Genomic DNA, 6,170 nt, shown 5'->3' with positions numbered 1-6,170 from the left:
TATGCAAGTATATTTTTATTGACTGGATTATTTAACAGATCAAACAGGAAGACTGCAAAATTCATTAAATGTAGTTCTATAGTATAGGTGGTTTCAGACATATAAAAAGAACAAATATAAGTTTTCGCTTTTTTGCTTCTGAGGCTAATCGCGACGCTAATGGTAAATGGCGAGGAAATGTAACGGAGGAGAAACAGTCCCAAAAGTTATGGGCTGCATGTAAGTTAATACCACAGAGATATTACAGTATCTAGGTGTAGGTTCTATCACCAGAACATTTCTATCATAATAATACTGGTTATGCTGTACTGTTAGCTAAAGATGCTGATATTTGAGAAACTTAAAAGCTTATTTGCAAAATTTTAAGATAAATAATAATCTGTTAGAATGTAAACATAATTTATATCCATTCTGCACAAGATCTGGTGACAAAATTTAAAAATTGTAATCGCCCAGACAGGGACTCGAACCCTGGCCACTTAGGTTAAAAGCCTAACGCTATACCAACTAAGCTATCTGGGCAGAAGGTATTTTTTTTTTGAAAAGTTAGTTATGTTAAGAAATATATTGAAACATTTGAGAACACTTTCGGTCTGGTTCGACAGAGAAGGAGACAACATTTCCAAATTTTTAGACTGGGTGTATTTTTCCACTATAGAGGCCTTCACTATATGTAATTCGAAACGCTAAAGTTCAGCTAGCTTCCAAAATTGAGGTAAAGATTGTGTTTGGCGAGATTAACAAGTTACACTTATATCCAGTTACAGACAAATAAAGCTAAAACTCTCAGATTTACTGTACTAGCCAAGTTTTAGTAAAATTTTCCTTCACTATAGTACAAATACCAAAGAAATAGGTATATTTTATTTATATTTTGACAAAATGTACTAGTATTTAATTCAGAAAGTTAGGTAAAAAGCAGTACTTTTTAAAAATATTGTTACTGCCTTCAAATTTTATGTTATTTAGCCACTAACAACTGGATTACACTGTTTGGCATCCTTTAAATAGGAAAAGAAGGAATTATTTGTTTAGTATTTTTACTATTTTATATTTATTTAAGAAAACAATTCTACAGTTTAACTTAATTTTTAACAAATTGTTACTAATTAGAGTGTATGAAGGCGTATAAAGTTAATATTTGTACTTATCAGTGCAACTAACAATTATATTTTATACACACACACACAAAAGATAATGTTTACAGTTAAATTACTTGAATCAGAGAATAATATTTTACAGTAATTGATTCATTCAGCACTAGTCAGTACTTTTATGCATCAGAAAGTTTTTTTAATTTTCTATTACGCATGCTATTTTGAGCTTTTCTTAAAATGTATTTCTAAGGCAAACTGGTATAATTTTCTGCTTATAATGAAAAGTTGACATAGTTTTCGCACAATGCATTGTACATTTGTTATATTCTCTATTTACAATCCAAATATTACGCTTATTTAATGTATAACTAACTAATTCTCTAGCCTTCTTAAACCCGAAAGTTCATGGCTACAGCAACACATGCCTTTCATCCGTCCCTGTCCTGAGCAAGATCTATATACTCCTTTCCATCCCTACCAATTTCCTTTAGGTCCATCTCTACATTATCCCTCCATCTTTGTTCTGGTCTTTCTATTGGTCTTTTACCAACAGGTTTCCCAACAACAATCCTGTATACTCTTCTTTCCTCTCCCATTTGTACCACATGATCTATACACCTAAGTCTTCTTGATTTAATCATTCTAATAATATCTGGACATGAATACAAATTATGTACTTCTAAATTATGTAACCTTCTCCACTCATCTGTCTCCTCATCTGTTTTAGGCCCAAATATTTTCCTAAGGATCTTATTTTCAAATACTCTCAATTTATGTTCCTTTTTCAATGTAAGGGACCAAGTTTATTTACTGTATTGAATTTTCATTTTTGTAATTAACAAAAATTAAAAGCTTATACTGTAGTTATTATATCTTTTTTTATCAGCTTATTTTGAAATTAATATTATTAGGTATAGTTTTTGAATTTTATAACTATATTGCTTTTTTATCAATTTATCTTAGAGTACACACAGACAAACACATGTGTACAAACTTTTATGTACATAGATATGCCTTTTTTCAATATATTAGTATGAAGATTGCACTTTAACTATTCAAGCAAGGGTAGGAAAGGTAGGATTTCTGAGAATTTGAGAATTTGTTGCAGGATTTTGTTGTCCAAGTATAGATGAGAACTGAGCTGGGAGACTGTTTTGAACCTTTTCATGAGAGTTTGCATGTGAACTGTATGCAAATTGAGCACTATTGACTGTGCATGCTTCTAAGTTTTGCTGTTATTTTACATCAACTCTGTGCGACTGTAGACAGATTTCCCTTTTCAACTAGTTTTTATTGATTGTATTGTATATGTTTTGGGGACTTAGCAGTTTTATGTTATGAGGCAGTTTGTTGTAGAATATTTTTACCTGATTGTCTTGAAATATTGAGTGTCTGCTGTTTTACTTGTAATTATTATTCTTCTTGTGTTGTGTATTTGACTATATTTTGTCCAAGTTCGTAGTATTTAGAATAATTGTTATTGACTTGTAGATGTAGGGAGTAATAATCTTTTGCAAGATGTCCTATACTTTAGTCTGAACATTATTCTTAGTGTTCACTTTTGAAGCCTTAGTATTCTGGTAGTATTATTAATGTAGAGGTAAATTAGGCTGAAATGTAGGCATTTTTCTGATAAATTATATTCACTTAGTTGTTTCAGCAGGTAGAAGTTGCATGATGGTTTACTGCTGATGATGCTAATTTGCTCTTCTTATGTAGTATGTACGATGTAATTTATTTGAGTAATTGGAATTTTGTACTGAAAATAGAATTGCTTGTCTATCTTATTCCTATGATGTTGAGTTTGTCCATAAGCAAGCCATGTTTTTTACTCTATCCTATGCCTTGGAAGAATCTAGATATATTGTGTTTGCAGTTTTATGTTTCTCTAAGGTTTCAGCTATATAGTTTTTTAAACTGTGCTATAGGTGTGACTATTGATTTCTCTTTCTGAATGCCATGTTGGTTTCTGTGTATTCCTTTTGCTGCTTGAATTTGACTTAGGTTGTTTGCTTTTTCTCTTAGATCTTTATTTGTATATTTGTTCAGTATTTTTTATTTTTTAATATTCCTTTACATAAGAAATTCAAAATACATTGTTAAAGTCAAAATGTGTTAAAATTCAATTTTTCAAAGTTAAAGTTTTAAAAATACAATTTTCTAAAATTAAAAATTATAATATTACATTTTTGTAAGTAGAAGTTTTTATATTAGAGTACATTCTTTTGATGTTAAAGTAAAATATGTTAGTTAATGTAAAATTTAAGTAATTAAAAATCAATTTTTCAAAGTTAAAGTTTTAAAAATACAATTTTCTAAAATTAAAAATTATAATATTACATTTTTGTAAGTAGAAGTTTTTATATTAGAGTAAATTATTTTGTTGTTAAAGTAAAATATGTTAGTTAATATAAAATTAAAATAATTAAAGTTCGAAAAAATAAAAAATACTGAACAAATATACAAATAAAGATCTAAGAAAAAAGCAAACAACCTAAGTCAAATTCAAGCAGCAAAAGGAATACACAGAAACCAACATGGCATCCAGAAAGAGAAATCAATAGTCGCACCTATAGCACAGTTTAAAAAACTATATAGCTGAAACCTTAGAGAAACATAAAACTGCAAACACAATATATCTAGATTCTTCCAAGGTATAGGATAGAGTAAAAAACATGGCTTGCTTATGGACAAACTCAACATCATAGGAATAAGATAGACAAGCAATTCTATTTTCAGTACAAAATTCCAATTACTCAAATAAATTACATCGTACATACTACATAAGAAGAGCAAATTAGCATCATCAGCAGTAAACCATCATGCAACTTCTACCTGCTGAAACAACTAAGTGAATATAATTTATCAGAAAAATGCCTACATTTCAGCCTAATTTACCTCTACATTAATAATACTACCAGAATACTAAGGCTTCAAAAGTGAACACTAAGAATAATGTTCAGACTAAAGTATAGGACATCTTGCAAAAGATTATTACTCCCTACATCTACAAGTCAATAACAATTATTCTAAATACTACGAACTTGGACAAAATATAGTCAAATACACAACACAAGAAGAATAATAATTACAAGTAAAACAGCAGACACTCAATATTTCAAGACAATCAGGTAAAAATATTCTACAACAAACTGCCTCATAACATAAAACTGCTAAGTCCCCAAAACATATACAATACAATCAATAAAAACTAGTTGAAAAGGGAAATCTGTCTACAGTCGCACAGAGTTGATGTAAAATAAGAGCAAAACTTAGAAGCATGCAGTCAATAGTGCTCAATTTGCATACAGTTCACATGCAAACTCTCATGAAAAGGTTCAAAACAGTCTCCCAGCTCAGTTCTCATCTATACTTGGACAACAAAATCCTGCAACAAATTCTCAAATTCTCAGAAATCCTACCTTTCCTACCCTTGCTTGAATAGTTAAAGTGCAATCTTCATACTAATATATTGAAAAAAGGCATATCTATGTACATAAAAGTTTGTACACATGTGTTTGTCTGTGTGTACTCTAAGATAAATTGATAAAAAAGCAATATAGTTATAAAATTCAAAAACTATACCTAATAATATTAATTTCAAAATAAGCTGATAAAAAAAGATATAATAACTACAGTATAAGCTTTTAATTTTTGTTAATTACAAAAATGAAAATTCAATACAGTAAATAAACTTGGTCCCTTACATTGAAAAAGGAACATAAATTGAGAGTATTTGAAAATAAGATCCTTAGGAAAATATTTGGGCCTAAAACAGATGAGGAGACAGATGAGTGGAGAAGGTTACATAATTTAGAAGTACATAATTTGTATTCATGTCCAGATATTATTAGAATGATTAAATCAAGAAGACTTAGGTGTATAGATCATGTGGTACAAATGGGAGAGGAAAGAAGAGTATACAGGATTGTTGTTGGGAAACCTGTTGGTAAAAGACCAATAGAAAGACCAGAACAAAGATGGAGGGATAATGTAGAGATGGACCTAAAGGAAATTGGTAGGGATGGAAAGGAGTATATAGATCTTGCTCAGGACAGGGACGGATGAAAGGCATGTGTTGCTGTAGCCATGAACTTTCGGGTTTAAGAAGGCTAGAGAATTAGTTAGTTATACATTAAATAAGCGTAATATTTGGATTGTAAATAGAGAATATAACAAATGTACAATGCATTGTGCGAAAACTATGTCAACTTTTCATTATAAGCAGAAAATTATACCAGTTTGCCTTAGAAATACATTTTAAGAAAAGCTCAAAATAGCATGCGTAATAGAAAATTAAAAAAACTTTCTGATGCATAAAAGTACTGACTAGTGCTGAATGAATCAATTACTGTAAAATATTATTCTCTGATTCAAGTAATTTAACTGTAAACATTATCTTTTGTGTGTGTGTGTGTATAAAATATAATTGTTAGTTGCACTGATAAGTACAAATATTAACTTTATACGCCTTCATACACTCTAATTAGTAACAATTTGTTAAAAATTAAGCTAAACTGTAGAATTGTTTTCTTAAATAAATATAAAATAGTAAAAATACTAAACAAATAATTCCTTCTTTTCCTATTTAAAGGATGCCAAACAGTGTAATCCAGTTGTTAGTGGCTAAATAACATAAAATTTGAAGGCAGTAACAATATTTTTAAAAAGTACTGCTTTTTACCTAACTTTCTGAATTAAATACTAGTACATTTTGTCAAAATATAAATAAAATATACCTATTTCTTTGGTATTTGTACTATAGTGAAGGAAAATTTTACTAAAACTTGGCTAGTACAGTAAATCTGAGAGTTTTAGCTTTATTTGTCTGTAACTGGATATAAGTGTAACTTGTTAATCTCGCCAAACACAATCTTTACCTCAATTTTGGAAGCTAGCTGAACTTTAGCGTTTCGAATTACATATAGTGAAGGCCTCTATAGTGGAAAAATACACCCAGTCTAAAAATTTGGAAATGTTGTCTCCTTCTCTGTCGAACCAGACCGAAAGTGTTCTCAAATGTTTCAATATATTTCTTAACATAACTAACTTTTCAAAAAAAAAATACCTTCT

The 6,170-nt window shown here is 29.4% G+C and overlaps 1 non-coding gene across 1 annotated transcript; it reads right to left on the bottom strand.

The window, feature by feature from the left end:
- Positions 1-449: 449 nt before the first annotated feature.
- TRNAK-UUU (transfer RNA lysine (anticodon UUU)) lies at positions 450-522 on the bottom strand. Its single transcript has one exon. It is a non-coding gene; the product is annotated as a tRNA-Lys (tRNA).
- Positions 523-6,170: the final 5,648 nt, after the last annotated feature.

The sequence above is a fragment of the Lepisma saccharinum genome, chromosome 13 (genome assembly GCF_977018435.1).
Source record: "Lepisma saccharinum chromosome 13, izLepSacc3.1, whole genome shotgun sequence".
NCBI lineage: Eukaryota > Metazoa > Arthropoda > Insecta > Zygentoma > Lepismatidae > Lepisma > Lepisma saccharinum.
The sequence above is the reverse complement of the archived record's forward strand: the minus strand, read 5'-3'. Positions and strand labels throughout refer to the sequence as shown.